A 20,096-nucleotide genomic window follows, 5' to 3' on the forward strand; every position below is an offset into this window, starting at 1 on the left:
AGTGCTAAGTGGCATACATATTTAATATATACTGTATTTAATTTTTATTATAAAAGCTTTCAAACATACACAAATATAAAGTTTGCAGTGAACCCCAATATATCCATCACCCAACTTGCCGACATTGGCATCACTCATTTAGCAAGATTCTGCTGTATTGTTTTTTCTATCCTGTTTTTCTTCCTTTTTTTTCTGAAGAATTTAAACAAATCACAGACACTTTACCCTTATTACACTTTACTCTTAAATAAAAAATTAAAATTCCTCAAAAATATGGTTCTTTGTTTATATATAGACAGTCATATACTGTATAACGAGGTTTTGGTCAACAGTAGACTGAATATATGATGGCACAATTATTATGGAGCTGAGAAATTCCTATCAGCCGACATGTTACTGCCATTGTAGCATCATAACTCAATGCATTACTCTTGTGTCTGTGGTGATGCTGGTGCAAACAAACCTACTATGCTGACAGTCATATAAAAATCTAGCACATACAATCGTGTATAGTAAATAGTCCTTGATAATGAAAATAAATGACTATGTTACCGGCTTATGTATTTACTATACTGTGCTTTCGATCATTATTTTGTAGTGTACTCCTTCTACTAATATAAAAAAATTAACTGTAAAACAGCATCAGGTGGGTCCTTCAGGGGGTATTCCAAAAGAAGGCATTGTTATCACAGATGACAGTTCTTGCATGTTATTGCCCCTGAAGACCTTCCAGTGGGAGAAGATATGGAGGGGAAAGACAGTGATGTTGATGATCCTGACCCTGTGTAGGCCTAGGCTAATGTGTGTTTGAGTCTTAGTTTTTGATAAAATATTTTGAAAAGTTAAAAGAATTAAAAATAGAAATGAGCTCATAAAATAAAAATAAAGAGAGAAAATATTTTTGTACACTTATACAATTCATTTGTATTTCAGGCTAAGTATTATTATAACAGTCAGAAAATTTTAAAAATTAAAAGGTTTGTCAAGTAAAAATGTTACAGTAAGCTAAGGGTAATTTATTATTGAAGAAAGAAAACAATTTTAAAATAGATTTAGGGTAACCTAAGTGTACAGTGTTTATAAAGTCTACAGTAGGGTACAGTGATGTCCAAGGGCCTCACATTCACTCATCATTTACTCACTGACTCACCCAGAGTAACTTCCAACCTGCAAGCTTTATTTATGGCAAGCAACCTATACAGGCACACCATGTTTTATCTCTTATACAGTATTTTTACTGTACCTTTTCTATGGTTAGCTATGTTTAGATACACAAATACTTACCATTGTTTTACAATTGCCTACAGTATTCAGTACAGTAACAGGTTGTACAGGTTTGTAATCTACCAGCAACAAGTTATACCATATAGCCTAGGTGTGTTGTAGGCTACACCGTCTAGGTGTGTGTAAGTACACTATGATGTTCACACAATGATAACAGTGCCTAATGACACATTTCTCAGAAAGTATGCCCACTGCTCAGTGATTAATGACTGTATATATATGCACACACACACGCACACACGCACACACACATATATATATGAATTTCTAGATCTATATAGAAATTGGCTAATGCATGATTATGGAGGCTGAGAAGTCCCAAGACCAGCAGTTGCAAGCTGGAAACCTGGGAGAGTCAATGTATAGTTCAGTCTGGAAGCCAGCAGACTCAGGATACAAGATAAGCTGATTTTCAGTTTGAGTCGGAAGGCAGAAAAAGAACAATGTTCCAGCACCAGAAGTCAGGCAGCTTGAGATCACCGTATTTTGGGGGAGGTTCAGCCTTTTTGTTCTATGTAGGGCTTCCACAGGTTTGATGAGGGCCACCCCCACTGGGGAGGGCAGTCTTCTTTACTCAGTCTACTGATTCAATGTTAATCTCATCCAGAAACATCCTCACAGACATATAAAAAAAATTTTGACAAATGTCTACACATCCTGTGGCCTAGTCAAGCTGACATATAAAATCACCTGTCACAGTAGTGTCTACCATATTTGTCCTCTACAGGTGCTGTTTCCCTGGGGGAATGAATGAGGATTCCGTGTGTGATATTCTGTGACTGTGTCAATGTCCTGCTCCCCAACATTTTATCCAATGGAGTCATAGAGCTTAAACTGCTAAAAGGTGCTACAAAGTGCTTGGGTTAGTTGAAAATAGATAAATAACTTCCTTCAATGTTAAGAACTTCCTACAGAGTCCAGTTCAAGGTCAAGATCCAGACTGGAAGGCTAAGGGTCAGAGAGCGATATGAATCTGACAGGGTGACAGTCTTGAGCCAGGCAAGGGCAGGCATGTGGCTCTCCTGACTGGTGGCCCATGCTCATGGAAACCCAGATTTGAGGAAAAACTGTGGGAACTTTCAGGTTGCTCTTCAAACTCTCCCCAGAGCAAGGGTGCCAGGGCTCCTGAAGAGAAGGTAGGAGAGGGTGGTTACTTAGCTCAGCAGGAGTCTGAGATGGTGAATGTAGCCCTGGCTTCAACTTGGAGAACTCTCGGACAGTTCCAGGGGAAAGGACTGTCACTCTGCTGCATAGTGACACCTTGTTTTGCAAATAAGTGCATTAAAGGGACTGGTTCTGGGCTTTCCATCTCTGTCACTGTATGCATGGAGCCTGGGAGGTGGGACAGATCTGTGGGAGGAGAACAGGGGCCAGGAACCATCTCCTTGTCCTGTCCTATTCATCCTCAGAACTATAATGGACCCCAACAGAGTAACCCGCCTTTGCGGAGGAACGAACTGTCTGAGCACTAGAAGACTCTTTTTTTTTTTTTTTTGAAAGAAGCTTTTTTCCAGAATTCCTCCTCTCAAATAAACTTTGTTGTTGTTACTGCTGCTGTTTTAAGACACTATATAGGATTTTTAGCTAATCAGTGTCACTCACACATCACGTTATGGCCTTCCGAATGTCTATTTCATCTTAGGTGATTTACATATCCTTTTTTCCCCCTTACTACCTCACATCCACTACTGTACCTTCCAGTTGCCTCCAATTTTTCGGCATTTTATACATTTAAAAGAGAAATGTCACACCTTTTATTTTATCCTCACAATAACAAGGAGATATTGTTGCCAGTTTATTTTCTGTAAACTGAGGCAAAGGCAAGTAAAATAACTCATTGAAAATTCCAGAGCAATAGCCCAGGTTTCCTGAACATCTGTCTTGTGAGAGGCACCCACAGCTGAGTCTCTGAGGGGCATCTTCATATTTTGCAGACTAGAAACTTCCATTATTGTCCTTTACTTAGGCTCAACAGGACTCAAGTTACTTTTCTAAGCAATATCTTTTGCTTTTTTTTTTTTTTTTTTTTTTTTGAGACAGTCTCTTGCTCTGTCGCTCAGGCTGGAGTTCAGTGGCATGATCTTGGCTCACTGCAACCTCCGCCTCCTGGATTCAAGCAATTCTTGTGTCTCAGCCTCCCAAGTAGCAGGGATCACAGTTTTGACCTGGGAAGTATTGGAAATAGAATACATATAGATAATTATTTTAGTATGCCAGTTGTTCTTAATGTAAAATATTTGGCTCCTTTTTTGAACCAACTTGATTCTACAGGCAAAGAAGAACCAGATTATTGATTTCTCAAGTCATCCCTTTGTTAGTGTTTGCTGGAGTTACCTGGAAAAAACTTGCATTTAATTCCTTCTTTGCCATTTCCTTGAATGTCCAGGCATGCACCACCACACCTGGCTAATTTTTGTGTATTTTTAGTAGAGATGGAGTTCTGCCATGTTGGCCAGGCTGGTCTTGAACTCCTGGTCTCAAGCAATCCACCTGCCTCGGCCTCCCAAAGTGCTGGGATTGCAGGCGTAAGCCACCGCACCTGGCCAGCAATGTCTTTTTCATGTTGATACATTGAAAAGTTTGCTCAGCTCTGCCTTCTAAAAGAAACTACAAAAGCCGTTGCTATGTCCTTCCCTATTTATTGTTTTAAAAAGTTTTGACCTGGGAAGTATTGGAAATAGAATTAGGGGGAAGATCCATCCCAGGCTACCTTGTACATAAAGTGATGTACAAGAAGTTCAAGCTAATGTACGAGAAACTTTACCTAGGAGAAGGGAACGAAATGTATAAAAATAAGTTATACTTAAAAAAATAAGTAAAGATTACAACTTTGCATAGTTTTAGAATGAGCAAAGATAGATTCTTCTCCATGAAATGGCCTTTTGAGTGTGGAAGGGTATACGAGATCACTTGTATAATGCTTCATTAATCTTAATTACTAATCAAATGACTAGCATTTTAAAAAATAAGCAATTATACTAAATTTTAACATACTACTTACGGAATTTACTTTAAAAAGAAATTTTCCCCCAACATGTAAATAATACTTGTACATATAAACACTCTTAAACAATTAAAATCACAAGTTTAGGGCTGGGCACAGTGGCTCACGCCTGTAATCCCAGCACTCTGGGAGGCCAAGGTGGGTGGATCACTTGAGGTCAGGAGTTCAAGACTAGCCTGGTAAACATGGTGAAACCCCATCTCTACTAAAAATACAAAATTAGCCAGGTGTGGTGGCGGGCACCTGTAATCACAGCTACTTGGGAGGCTGAGGCAGGAGAATCACTTGAACCCGGGATGTGGAGGTTGCAAAGCCAAGATCACACCACTGCACTCCAGCCTGGGTGACAGAGCATGGCCCCATCTAAGGAAAAAAAAATCACAAGTTTAACAGATCAGATTACCTTACAAAGATTAAAAATCTTTCAAAACAGACCAAACACAAACTAACCAGGGTTCTAAAAGTGCTCAACACACTTACCACTAGAACAATTAAGCAGACAGTTTTATCCTTATCTTGATTCTCACCACAATGTTTATCCTCACTTTCATTTATTCCTGAGGTTGCCTCCTTAGGCTTTCAGTAAGCAATACATTTACTAACCCAAAGTAAAAAGAGATGTGGCCTCAGACCAATAGAAGTTACAAGATTTGGCTGTCCAGTTCAAAACTCTTGGGTGGGTGTGAGACCTGCTTATTTAGTTCAGGAGCTTCAAGCCTGCACACTGATCATTAAGCTGAGTGTCTATTAATAATCAGGGCTTTCTTGTTATGTCTTCAGCCCTCATCGGGGATATAGGCTTTAATTTTTTGAAACTAGATGTCTTCCACAGAAATAAGGTATCCTTCCAGCTTCACGTGGTCCAGTACATAGCCATCGTCCTAACATTATGATTCACTGAGCTACTTTTTCTTAGCATCATTAGACGTGTGTGTTCCTTATTAGTATATTATAAGAATTTGTGGGTTATCTAAAGGTTTTGGCTCCTAGGAGATGAGGAAGTCAGTCTGCTTTATGAGCCCTCCTCTTTGGACCCTCTTTCTGTTTTGTCATTTGCAGCACATTGTTGAGCCTTCTTTCTACTTGGTCATTTTGTGTGACCATCCGAGGTTAAATGTGGGTCCTCTGGTTATTATACAAGACCAGAATACTGATCAGCCCTTCCTGTTCTTGATAGAGTTCCTTCTATTTCTGTGTTAGTTCAGCTCACTCCCAATTATTCTGTCCATTCTTCTTTTCTACTTACCCTGAACATATATATTATATACACACATATTTATAAACTAATATAGCAGCAAAATTTGTGCATATAATTCATATATGCATATGTATGTACATTGGTATACATATAGGCATATATACATCCCTTACCTCATGAAATAATGACAAACATAAATCCTGTTTTCATTCTTCTTTTGTATTATAAGTTTCCTTTTTTTTTACTATTTCTTTTAGCTTTTCTCCTTTGACTTTGATTTTGAACTCAATCTTTCATAGATCAAATCATTCCAATTACCTAATACTATTTTTATTTTATACCTAACACTAATTTTATTTTTATTTAATTATAATGTAACAATAATAATTATTTAATATTTGAATTATCACAACTTTTCAATGAGAATTCCCTTAAGTCAGATCCTTTGATTTTTTAATCATTGTCGCTATATTTTTCACATTATCCTCATTTTCTGGTACCTGCAGGATGTTCCCAACCCATCCTGAGTGTTTTCCTTTTGCTTACCAATTCTGAGTTCCCCCTCCCCACCACCTCCTCAGCCATCAGCCTTGCTGGCACAGGCTCTCCGTGATCACACCTGGGGCCCTAGGCAGTCCCTCTCTGCAGCTGTCTGTTTAGACACCTCCAGGGCAGGATATGGAATGGCTTTGCCTGCAATTCCAGCAGATCCACCAACGTCACTTTCACTGGCACCGTGAAAGCCTGCATCTTTTGCAAGACTTATATCAATTTGCAGTATGTAGCACTATATTGTTCAACATTTCCAACAGCAGACTATCTGGGGAAAAATTAATGAACAAAGCCTTGACTTTATGTGGGGATGGACCCAGCCAGGAGCACTCCTGGAGTGGGGACTAATTCTTATAAGTTGTCAGATTACTAGTAAACACTTAATGTTATGGTGATTTTTGCTTTCCTAAACAATCTGGCATCTTCAGGAAGTCACACAATGAATGCTGGGTTAACAAAGATCTATTATACTAAATAAATCTAGTGCGCTAAATTTCAAGACTTTTAACCTAACCCAGCACTTAAAATCTAAGATTAATAATCAAGCAGAGTGGGCATTGGGAAGGCGTGAGCCACATTCCTGGGATCTTCCTTCTGAGACTGGGTATTGCCCAGGCTGTGAAAATAGGCAGGCTCATGACCTGGAGCTTTCCTGTTCACACCTCAGCTCTTCCTGCTGGTGCTCAGCCTTTACTGGAGAAGGTAACTCGGTCTTTTCATCTTTTGAAGAACATGAGCACCCAGTAAGATGTCAGCAATACGCATTATCAGGTTCTTTTTGCCTTCTGGTATTGGACCAGACCTGATGTGAGCTATTATACAGAGACCTTAGTGTAAGGACACCTCCCTTGGTAGTAAGCGCTGGGCTTTAATGATCTGAAGAAAAACTGAGCTGCGTCCCAGTTCTAGAGTTCCTAGAGAGAGCACACTCCCTCTCTGGAGATTCTATTTTTCCTGTAACTTATGGCAAAGTGGTCCCCTGTGGATTTTTTCTTTGCCAAGCTTCTCCCAACTCCACATCCCATTGGTTTTGCCCTAATTGTTATTTATTTAAGATAAAAGAAAATGTAATCCTTATGCACCATATTCCATAAATTTAACTAATAAAAATGTTGTTTTGTAAGAGCCTTTTGAAGTCCAAGTAAACTTTGGAATCATTTTTATGAGACTTTAAAAATCTTTCTCTTAGGGGCAGGAAGTTATATTTTGCCAAGAATAAATGAACTCAAATAGCAAAGGGATTGGGCTTGACATGAGGTGCCAAACCCACAATGTTTCAGTGGCTTCTGAGCTGGGCCAAGTGCGTTTTCCCAGTCCTGAGAGTCAGGACTGGTATCTAAAGTTTCAGACTAACATGTTATTACTTATAAATAATTATTTTAGTATGCCAGTTGTTCTTAATGTAAAACGTTTGGCTCCATTTTTGAACCAACTTGATTCTATAGGCAAAGAAGAACCAGATTATTGATTTCTCAAGTCATCCCTTTGTTAGTGTTTGCTGGAGTTACCTGGAAAAAACTTGCATTTAATTCCCTCTTTGCCATTTCCTTGAATGTTCTTACCTTCTTCATTCATATTAATTTAAGATAATGTAATTTTTTTCCATGCCCACATTCTAAAACATTTTTAGGAGTGTTTCCAAAAAGAGAAGTGATGATAAAACAATATAATTAATGTTGGAAGCCATGAAAAATTCATAGACACTTCAAAGAGAGTATCAAGTTGTGTCATATGAGGGCGTATCATTCCCAAAGAAGCTTTTATAAAAGATGAATATGAAGCTGGGCATGGTGGCTCACGCTTGTAATCCCAGCACTTTGGGAGGCTGAGGCGAGCGGATCACAAGGTCAGGAGATCGAGACGATCCTGGCTAACATGGTGAAACGCTGTCTCTACTAAGAATACAAAAAATTAGCTGGGCATGGTGGCGGGTGCCTGTAGTCCCTGCTACTCAGGAAGCTGAGGTAGGAGAATCGCTTGAGCCAAGATTGCGCCACTGCACTCCAGCCTGGTTGACAGAGCAAGACTCCATCTCAAAAAACAAAACAAACTAAACTAAAAACAAACACACAAAAAAAGATGAGTATGAAAATTAATAGCAAGTTCAGTTGTCATTTTAAGACAAGTTATTGATTTAAAAACAAAAATATTTGACCCGCCACCCTCTTCTCCACTTCCCAGCTCTTCGCCCATCAACACAAGGTTTTCCAATTGTATCTTCTCGTTCACTGTCTCTTCCTGCTACCTCTGAACTTCTGTCACACATTCTATTTCAGTCTTGCTTATGGCTGCTGTTATCATCACCATTATTTTGTGCTACCACTTCCCAGGTTCTCCGTTACTCCAGATCTTTCTCTCAAAAACTCAGTCCTGATGGCCTCTGTTTTTCTTGAGTTCACTTCCTCTGTCAGTCCAGGATATCCTGTCTTCTTTCTTATCCCCTAATTCCAGCCCTACACACTCCCCAGGCACAGCCTTCCTGTGACCCTTGTCCCAGCCAGGCAGGCACCAGATCATTAACTTTAGATTTCCTGACCACTCCTCAAGGAAAGATGGAAGATCTTTTCCTTGGCTCCAGCTAGGGATGTGAACAGACACCTTCCCCACCCCCTGCAGCCCTCTCGCTAATAGGTAGTCAGGATGGCAGCTTGCACCTAGGCATCTGGTGAATTCAATTCACTTCTCTCAAGTAATCACTCTGCAAGGGCCCACTGTGTGCCAGGCACTGGGCCATGTGCTTGGTAGGCAAAGATGAATCAACTAGGGGCTGATTATTATCACAGGATGCAATGCAAAGCAGCCTCCTGGAAGAGGCAGTGGTGAATTCTGCTGTGAGGGGTTGGCTGGGAAGGCTTTCAGACGCAGCAATGCTTGTACTGGATTTGCATGAGAAGGAGAAGAGAAGACAAGAGGAGACCATTCCAAGAAGAGGTAGCCACTTCTCTAAAGGTGTGGAGTAGTACACAATGGGGGGTGTGGTTGAGGAAATACAAGTGATTATGTTTTAAAAGAATGACAATGACAAAGGGGAGGCATAGTGACAGCCACCCAAAGGTTTAAGGGAGTGATGTGATTTGATTCCTCTGGCGAGCAGGTGGTGGTTGCACTGGGGAGAAGGGTGTGGGGAGGACTGGAATAAAGCTGACCAGAGAGGACACTGCCATAGGCAAAGGAGGTCACAGGCTAGAGAGTGACAGTACAGATGGGAGGAGGGGCAGATTCAGTGTAATGAGGGGTGCATGACCCACCTGGTACCTTGCAGTGAGGTTAGGGTGAGGCAAGCTCTTGTGGAATTAGAAAATCTCAGGCCATAGTTTCATTCAGGCCTGGAGAAGGTTGTAACATCTTAATCCTCAACTAATTCCCGCTTTGCCAGAACGCTATAACCTATTTATAAAAGTACCCTTGTCAAGGATACTTTTGACCTTGTTCTATGAGAAATACACACATGCATCCATATATATGCATACAGAGTATGTGTAAGATATATATATGTAAATATAAATATATATAATATTTATACAACATATGGATTATGTATGCCAGGGTTCTCCAGAGAAACAAAACCAAAAGGATGTGTGTGTGAGTGTGTGTGTTGTGTATGTGTGTGGAGAGAAAGAGAGTGTGTGTAAGAAATATTTATTATAAGGAATTGGCTCATGCCATTATGAATATTGGCATTTTCAAAATCTGCTGTAGAATTCAGGCCTTCAACTGATTAAATAAGACTCAGCCACATTATGGAGGTTAATCTGCTTTATTCAAAGTTTATTTAAAAAAAAAAAACCTTTGCAGCTACATTTAGACTGATGTTTGACTAAACAAATGGGCACTGTGGTCTTACCAGGTTGATACAAAATCACAGACACTTTGCTTTACCTTCTTCCCATGTTCCCCCACAAAAAGGTGAATTCTGGATTTGTGTTTGTAATTTTGTACTTATCTGCAACTTTAGACTAACTCTCAGAGTCTGAAAGAATAAAGATGTTTTCTAAGAATAAAAGCATTGTTTGTATATTTGCTTCTAACCCTATATTAAATATCTAAACTGCATTAATTCATTAAATGCATCTTTTTACTCATACCCTTTTCTTTAAGTATTTCTTATGTGCTATCCCATTAACAATGGATACAGTAAGAATTATCCCTGTTTTGCTGGTGATGATCTGACCAAGGTCCCTGGCTGGTGCACGCTTTGCTGTCAAACGTTCTTGTTCTACCTCACAGCAGCTTTTGCTGATTCCAGCGTAAAGTTGCTTCTCTTTGTTCTCAACAGTTGTCCATCTCGCTTATGACTTATGAGGTATTTATTTTGTCTTTGCATCTTTTGGAAACTTCTGAAATAGTCCTTATTTGTCAGTTTGCCAGTCCCTTGCCTAGGGAGTAAATTTTAATGAATTTACTTGGGGAATTTAATGATGCCTTTATTTTTAAATTTTTAAATTTTTCTTGAGACACAGGGTCTCACTCTGTTGCCCAGGTTGGAGTACAGTGGCACAATCATGACTCACTGCAGCCTTGACCTGGGCTCAAGCCATCCTCCCACCTTAGCCTCCCAAAGTGCTGTATTACAGGCATGAGCCACCACGCCTGGCCCTAATTATGCCTTCAGGAGAAATAAAGCCCATGCCCCAGATGAACATGGTTATTTATCTGAATACAGTATAAATGTAAATTGGGTGGTTAGATTTTGATGAGGTATTTGAACTAAATGTTAGTAATGAGAAATAGGGATAGGCCCAGATGATTTGTGATATAGATGCCAATTCATATTTTATGATATCTATACAAAACAAGGAAATAACCAAGGTGGATGCCTTATTAGATCAGAATTGGGGAAATTAACTTTAACACGTAATGTGACCTTTGTACTGTAATCACCAATGTACTAAGCTAATCTGCATGAAGTCATGTTTTGGGAATTTGCTTATATTTATTCATCTTTTTGGCGGAAATAGCAATGATGGTATTAACAATTGGTATCTCAAACAAAACTGTACAGATATAGTCATGGCAGAGAACATGCTTTATGGTTTGATTTGTAAAAATGTTTTACATAATATTTTTCAGTTGAAATCTGAGTTAAAAATTAATTTTTAAAGGATAGCTGAGGGACCTACATTTTAGAACTAAAATGCTGAAGGATCAACAAATAAATATGAATACCTATTAACTATAAAAGCAAGAGAAAAAACTTTTCTCTATAATAATCTACAGAAAAAAGCTCAAATATTCAGGAAGTCAAATGGGTATAGAAATGTTTACTTAAAATTTGAAACCTTATAATGTATATTTTAACCAAATGGTATTTTTACAATTGGCATAATTTATGTAGACAAAGGAGAGATTGATTTCTATCGAGTGCTCGCTTGCAGTTTTGAGGGATTGAATTAGAGATGCCGTGGGGTGAATGGCTCGCAAATTCCACGAAAAAAACCTATCCCAAAATGGACACAAGAGGGCGCCAAAGATGCAGTAGCTGATGGAGATGTAATGGACGAATACTCTGGCACTTAAAAATGAAGCCATGTTTATTTTATTCTGGGTAATATATTATGCACCTGCTTGTTTTATTTTTTCGACTGATTCGTGTCAAATGACTTTCCAGAAATATGACATGTGTACTGGATCCAGGCAGAACTAATCTTTCAATGTAGAAGTAGTACTATTTTGTACAAACTATATTCCATGATATAATGAAGTTTTACTTTATTGTACTCACTCTAAAGAGAATTAAGAGAATGTAACAAGATGGCACATACTTTTTCAAGCATTTTGTCTCTGTAACTCACTAGGAAACAGTTTTTGATTATGGGATATTTACCACACACACACACACACACACACACACACATACCCATACATACAAATTCCTTTGTTACAGGAAAAGAGTAGTGAGTTTTTGTCTAGAGCATTCAGGGACTAATTTAGGGCTGAGACTTCCAGAAAAAAGAGGACACAAAATGATAACTGAAGGAACTAGAGTTTGCCGTGCATGAGGAAGAACTAAGTCATTTTGGTCCTATAAATGTTTGGCTTATATGTTATTTTGCTAGGGCTGCTATAAAGAAATACTTTTGTCATCACAAAATAAGCCAAAATGGGTGGCTTAAACAATGCTATTTAAATAAATAGCATTTATCTTCCCACAGTTCTGGAGGCCAGAAGTGCAAGATCAAGGTGTCAGCAAGATTGGTTTCTCTTGAGGCCGCTCTCCGTGGCTTGTAGATGCCCATCTTCTTATGATACCCTCACGTGGTCTTTTCTCAGTGCGCACGGAATCCTGGCATGTCTTCACATGTCCAAATTTCCTCCTCTTATGAGGACACCAGGGAGATTGAATAAGGGCCTACCCTAAAGGCCTTATTTTAACTTAAACCCTTCTTTAAAGGCTCTAACTCAGTGGTCTCCAACTTTTTGGCACCAGGGACTGGTTCTGTGGCAGAAAATTTTTCCACAAATGGGTGGGGTGGGAGGTGATGGTTTCGGGATGATTCAAGCATATTACATTTATTGTGCACTTTATTTCTATTATTACATTGTAATATATAAAGAAATAATTATACAACTCACCATAACGTAGAATCAGTGGGAGCCCTGAGCTTGTTTTCCTGCAAGTAGATGGTCCCATCTGGGGGGTGATGGGAGACAGTGACAGATCATCAGTCATTAGATTCTCAAAAGGAGCACACAACCTGGATCCCTCACATGTGCAGTTCACAATAGGGTTGGCACTCCTCTGAGAATCTAATGCTGCTGCTGTTCTGACAGGAGGAGGAGCTCAGGCAGTAATGCAAACAATGGGGAGCCGCTGTAAATACAGATGACACTTTGCTAGCTGCTCACCTCCTGTTGTGCAGCTTGGTTCCTAACTGGCCACACACTGGTACTGGTCTGTGGTGGGGAGGGGTGGGAAGTGGTTTAGGGACCCCTGCTTTATCTCCACATACGGTCTTATTCTTAGATAATGAAGGTTAGCGCTTCAACAGATACATTTTGGGGAGACACAATCCAATCCATAACATCTTGGTTCCTTGCTTGTGTAAGTTTAGAATGGTGGAGGGCAATGGGCTCTCTCTCTTTCTGAGTTTACTGACTAGCTTTCAGTGAAACAAGCTCTGTGCCCTGCACACATCAGGTACTCAATATACATTTGTTGAGTGGGTGAATTTCTGCCTGGAAAAGCGACACATTTTACTCTGCTTAGCCTTGCCTGATATCTTCAGCTGCCTGACAGGTAATAATTAACTGTTGAAAGAAAGGCATAAATACTTCCTTTTAAACATTGACATTATGTCCATCTGGTGAAAGAAAAGGATAGAAGCAAATAAAGAGAGTTCAGGAAATGCTAAAATTTCTCTGAAATAATTTCATTGAAAATTAACAAGTTGATTATTGTGAAAACAGATTCCAATTTACACATAATGGCCAATCATCTAGTTTTCCTGGCCTTTGATGAAACCCTTCCTACCTAGAGTGATCTGCTTTTTACCCCACCATAATGGTTATGGAGGGCTTCTTAGGTTAATTTGCCTTTCAGACTTCAACCGCTTAAAGATAATACATTTAACTCAATTATAAGCTGTCGTCTTGTTCACAGTGCAATTTCTTCTGCCCTGGCAGCCCTGCCCCAACACTTCTGCTGCTGTGCCCACCCCTCATTTAGGGTGCAATAACTGAGTTCTTTGCAATTGGACAACTTGTACGGGGTCTCCAAAACTCTAGCACAGAGGCCGGCAGGGGCAGTTAAAAATCAGAGTCTCCCATTTTCAGAATTGCTCTATTTCAGGATGAATTTCTGGCCACAAGAAGACAAAGTGAGGTCTCCTGGGTTGACCAGCTGAAAGTGGGTCAGGAGGCTGGGCTCATGGGAGAGCTTCCACCTACACTGCCTTACAGGGGCCACTGGACACCAGGCACACGCTCACTTGTCTAGGCTCCCAGGGCCCGGCTTAAGGGACAGGAGGAAGTGAGGGACCCTAAACTTGGTCTTCACTTGCTATAATGTTCCCTCCCTTGAAGCATGTTTCTGTTTTTCCAAACAACTGGTTAATTATTGATTGATTTTCTAAATCTCACCCTCTTTAATTTGGAGCTGTGGGCTAAAATATAAGGCATCGAGCTGGATTTAATATAAATATCCCATCCTTCATGCATCTTCAACTTTCTCCTAACCCTTCAGAAAAAGATTGTTTCTTCCTCTTGTCTCTTGGACTTCCCTTTTTCAGGCTGCTGTGATAAAGTTCTTGATACTTTCTTTCTCAAAAGACTTTTAAAAAATCCTTTATGTTGGCAGGGAATTAACTCATGAATAAATGGATAATAATACCGGCTGACATTTTTGGAGCGTTGACTATTTGGCAGGCACAAAGCCGAGGGATTTGCTCGCATTATCTCACTTGATCCTCTCAACAGCTTTGTGATAAAGCCCACTTCACAAACGAAGAAACTAAAGCTGAGAGAGTTAAGTAGCTCGTCCTAGGTCATGGGATTAGGAAGCAGAAATATTCAATTCTCAAGTTCAGGAGAAAGGAAGGAAAGTCCGTGACTCTGAAACACACACAAAGGTGGAAGGTCCAAAGCTAATGTTTACTACTTTCCCTTAACAAGGGTGTGTAATGCAGCCACTATGCCTAATACCCCGAAGGTAACAAAAGGGGCCGAGCTATAGACCTTGCCCTTGGAAACATTTTTAGTCTACTTTGGTGGTTCCCAAACTGTGCTACACATTGGACTGATATGAGGATCTGTGAATGTGTATACTAATGCCTGCTAGGCCCCCAGAAAGTCATATTTAAATAGTTTGTATGAGAGTGTGATGTGGGCATCAGGACTTTCAAAAGCTTTCCAAGTGATGTTAAGGTGCAAAGTCTGGGAACTGCTGGGCTAGCAGGAGAGTGACGCTGTCATACATTGATTGTGAAGCAGGAGGTATATCCATGTGGCATTGTGTGGCTGGGTTATAATTTCCGCAAGAATTTTCATAATTCACTTGCCATTGAAGTCAGGTCAGCAGACCCTCAAATCTGTTCTTTTGTGTTTTCCTCACTTTGCTCTGGATAGCACATTACTTTGATTCACAAAGCCCTGGGCAACAATCAGTATTTTGGTTTCTTTTCTTCCTGCACAAGGTTCAAGAAAGAGCTTTGGTTCACCTGGGTTTCTGTGGTCTCGCCCTGGCTACTCCCCTTCTCTCCTCTGTTTCCCCTTACCATCTAGCTCGCTTCCCTGTTTCAGCTTTTGTTCTCCATTTTCACTAGTTTTTTTTTGCTCGCTGAAAATTTCTCATCATTTACTACTCCTCGTCTGTCACTCATCTATCTCCCTGATTAAAATTTGACAAGCTTAGTGCTTAAAAAAAAATACAACTTTTTTTTTTTGAAGGGAAAAAAGCTCCAATGTCTTTTGTGCACTCATTTGATTAGGAAATTTACACACATTCTGCCCTCCTTTCTACAAACTCGTATTCCATTCACCTGTGTCATTTCCTGTGCCCCTGTTTGGAGCTGATCACCTAATTATTTTTCATTCAGTATCTGTTGTTCACTCATCCTGTCCAAAGCACTGCTATTCCTCTTTGAATAGCATTTTTAAACTTGTTACGGAAATGCAGAATTCCCCTTGCATGTTACCATTACTCCATTTGGTGTTTAACTGTACTGAACATATTGAAAGGTTGAAAGAGACATTACTATTTTGGTTATTTATCTGTTGCCGAATGTACATGAAAAGATGTAGCTTCTTCCAATGTTCATCAACAGCAGATAGTATTTTATGGCTATGAGATTTTTAAAGCAATTACAGCTATTCATTTACATTTTACTAATTGTTAAATTTTACCAATTTGGACAACGTTAGAAAAATACAGAGGAGGTTTAAAAGAAAGCCATGAGGAGATAGGAAAAAGAAATACTAGAGAGTACAGAATTAAAGTATGAAATTAATTCCAAATAAACATCACCAATAGAGCTGCCGAGATCAAATAGAACAAGAGGAGTAGAGACACATACTTAGAACTATATAGAGAGAAACAAATTCTTAGAACAAAGCAAGTAGGTAGGCCTGGGCTAAGGTTAAGTAAAACACCAGAAATTGAAGATAAGAATGGATGAGTGAGAAAGAGAATTAACAGTTAGAAATAAAGAGTTTACTACTTACAAAGGTATATACGCCAAAGGAAAAGAAACACAGGGGTTAAGTTGTCCTGGTCCTAGTCATAAAGGCGCAAACTCACACTTGTTAATAAAGACCATTGTATTCGAAAACCTGGTTGAGGATTATTCATTCTCGGTAGAAAGAACTTTCAGCAGTTTGACAAAAGTAGAAAGCAGGAGTTGCTTTTATGGAGCCAGAAGATGGCACTGTTGTCAATGTTTGCAGGCAGAGAATAACGAATTCTTGTTATTCAGGCTGATTTCTGTACGGTTTAGCCCAATAGAATGCCCTTAAAGGAGGATTATGTGTGGATATTTGTTCTATAGGTTTTCTATAAAATACAGAAAAAAAAACCCAAACCAATTTGAAACTCAAGAAAAATGATGCATGATCAATGTTTTAGATCCATATACCTGTTACTTATGGTCAATATAGCTGCATCTTCATATGGGCATTCTATTTTGGTTATGTTTTTAGTTTATTTTCCCCATAATTAGCAAAATCTATTTCTAGCTAATTAAGGGTAAGTGATGGATTAGTTGTATTATGTTTCTAAGTTAGTATTATTGGAAATCCATAGACATCATTGTGTTGCTATTGTTTTAGGATGTTAAAACTTCTGCTCTGGTTGTGTATTACCAACCATGTTTTCCAGCTGTGGTGGCTTATCTTACTATGATAGGATTTATGTATTTATTATCATGCTTCAGACAAAAAGATGTACAAGGAAAAACATTTTGATTTCATTTAGAGTAAATATGAAACAAGGCAGGTCTCACTGTTGAAATTTCTTTATAGTAACACATTTCTTGGTTTGTTCTTTGCAAAATTTTGAACAATTAAATAAGTATCAAAAAAGTTAGTCTTGAGGAATAATTCCTGGACCTGAAAAGGAGGCAACACTGCAATTCTCACCCTAAATCTTTCCTTTCCTTTAACTCTCTCTCTTTCTCTGTGTGTGTGTGTTTGTGTGTGTGCTAGGGCTGTTGGTGAGGAGAAAAACTGGGGTGAGGTGAAGGTCAAGAGACAGAGTAGAAAAACGATTTTAGCTTTGGCTATTTTAATTTCATACTCAGCGCTGAATTTAATCACTTTTTTATCAAATGGAATTCTAAAGCTATATTCTGAAGAATCACATTATGCTTAAAAAGAATATATTTGAATGTAATTTTGAAAAATTAACCAGTAATTAAAAAAATAAGAACACATTCTGCAATGCCTATTTAAAAACTTTTTAAGAACTGCATTTGGTGTTCTGTTACATTATTAATCCAGGTAAACTTCCTGCATTTATTCACACAGGTGGGTACATTTCATCACAACCACATATGACTCAGACTTCTAAAAAGTAAAAACATGACATTTTTGGTTAATAATTATTTCAGCAACATTTCCCGAGCATCTTTTATATCATAAACAACGTGGATCCTGATTCAGCTCTTCTGGATTCCATAATAACAGATGGATTGCGAGACTGTTTACTGCTGCTTCCCACAAACTTCCTCTTTGTAAACTACTATATTATTTATGAATCAGAAAAGTTTCAAAGAAGCCTCCTATCTGATTACTGCTTACTGATGAACTTGCATCAGAGAAACTTTTAGCCCAATTATCCCAGTTTGTTACAAAGAACTGTTATTATTTCAAAGTCTGAATTTGTTAACTGGTTACTATGCCTGCTTCTTTGTGCCATTTTACTCACAAAGTCCTTGTCAGACAGATTGCAGTAACTCTATCCTCAGGAAACAGGTCATAGTGAATATATCGGCACTGAAAAATGAAGGTAGACTAATACCAAGTATTTTATAAATAGTATTACTACATCAGACACTTTGAGATCTATTTGAAATATGCTTTGGAAAATATTACAAATGATTTGGCTTTGAACTGATTTATATTTATCTTTGTGGAAAATCATATCTAGGTTTGTGCAACAATGCAGTCATGGAGTTTGTAGACATTTTTGGTCACTGAACTTGACACTTGTAATTGTTGGTTTGAGTGTCATGCAGGAATAAATGCTGAAACATAATGAAGCTGCAGTATACCTCTTTAAAGTTTATTTGAGCCACCATGACGGGCCTGATCCATTCTGATTTTACAATTTACTTTAGCAATAGAGGCAACATTTCTTTTCTGTGAGTGTGTGAAGTGGGCACAAAGATACCCACACTGATAGGTTTTTAATTAGACTCAAGAGAAAAGGAGACAAAACCAAAGGCAAACAAAACAAAAATCTCCCCTAAAATAAAGGCCTGCGAATAAGCCTAACCTTGCCTTCCGATTTCCACCCTCTGTGCTACATTAACGCTATGCAACAAGATTATGATTAATTTATCATGACCTTGATAAGAAACATATTTACAGAAAAATGTGGCAATTACAATTGTTCTTGGGCTGAATCTGAGCTAGTTGTGTGTGTGTGTGTGTGTGTGTGAGAGAGAGAGAGAGAGACAGATACACAGAGAGAGAGAGAGAAAGAGAGAGAGACAGGACCAGTGATGTCATCATCCTATCAAAAATATAATTGTAAATACGCTGATTATGAACTGAGGAAGTTCTCACCCTGCCCCTAGATGCTGTCCTCACCGGTGACTCTCGCTGCCCGCATGGGGACCTAATGCTGCGGCAGAGCAGCTGCAGAATCCCTGCATGCCGAACTCAACCAGGAAGAAGGCTGTGACAGATGCCTCTGCATTTTATGCAAATAACAACTTCATGGATCAGTTTTCCTTTCCTCTATGGAATATAAGCATCTGGAAAATAGAATTCCAAGAGCCTTAGCACATTAACAAATGAACAGAAATGACCAAACCACGCAGGTATAACAGGACTGACCTAGAATGTCAAAGAGGAGTGTGTTCATTAAAGCCCTAGTTTTATTGTAATTCTTTCCCACTCAAACTGGGTGCTTTTCTCACTTCCTAGTACTTTCTTTCCATAAGTCTGTAGTAATTGAAAAGTATATTGTTTTATATCACTGTCTCCCAGCCACTATCCCAACGTTTTAGAGTACATGTAGTCAGAATAAATAAATCAACACGTTGGTTGAAGATGTGTTTAAAATGGTTCTAAACAAAAGCAAAAACAGAACAAGAACATTCTTTCTCAGAAAAAAGTTATTTTTTCAAAAGTAGAACTAAGTTTCAAAGCTTAAGATTTTAGATATTTGCAGTTAAATAATTACTATTTTTTTATATTGCTGTGCCACTTAACATATACTTATGAAAAATCATAAGCTTTATAATTAAAGATGCAGCAAACATTTATGTATATTCTGACATTCAGCTTCAGCTTCTAAATGGAGATTACTACTATTTCAATACATAAATAATTTTATAGTACTCTCATTTGCTTTAAGAAGGCTTTCACATTATACCTAATTTTATGTAAACGTTATTCAGATTTCAATCCAAGAGTTTTGTAGGGGAGGTTAAAGGGTGTTTATCTTGATTTGTTAAAATGCACCATTAAAATTAAGCAGTGACAAATATTATGACTTTTTAAATTGTTCTAAATGGTTTTATTTGTTTATTAGTTTTGTGTTTGTACAAAATATTTTAACTCTTTAAACGTAACCTAATTTGATGAATTGTTCAAATAGGAGCTATACTCAGCAAATAGATCTGGTAATCTCATAAATTCAAAAATTAGCTTGTATTCTTAGTAAACCTCCTTTATGAGTATTGTTTAATGAAATGAAATGATATATGTCACATTTAGAAAAATTAATCATGATGAAAATCAATACAAAAAGAAAGCTTTGATTATTTTATATTCTAAAATGCTACCCTTTATAAAATGATCATAAAAATTTGTGCTTAAAATGTATTTATTGAACATACTTTTTTAATGTTTGGGGAGAACATGTATTTATCTAGAGTAATCACAAAAGAAAAGCAA

The 20,096-nt window shown here is 38.3% G+C and overlaps 1 long non-coding RNA gene across 1 annotated transcript in view; it reads right to left on the reverse strand.

The window, feature by feature from the left end:
- Nucleotides 1-997: 997 nt before the first annotated feature.
- Nucleotides 998-20,096, reverse strand: part of LOC109025908 (uncharacterized) — a 75,747-nt gene continuing 56,648 nt past the window's right edge. Inside the window, exon 3 of the long non-coding RNA XR_002004866.4 lies at nt 998-3,449. This is a non-coding gene — a long non-coding RNA (uncharacterized lncRNA). The remainder of the gene's footprint in view (nt 3,450-20,096) is intronic.

The sequence above is a fragment of the Gorilla gorilla genome, chromosome 11, assembly GCF_029281585.2.
Source record: "Gorilla gorilla gorilla isolate KB3781 chromosome 11, NHGRI_mGorGor1-v2.1_pri, whole genome shotgun sequence".
Classification (NCBI taxonomy): Eukaryota; Metazoa; Chordata; class Mammalia; order Primates; family Hominidae; genus Gorilla; species Gorilla gorilla.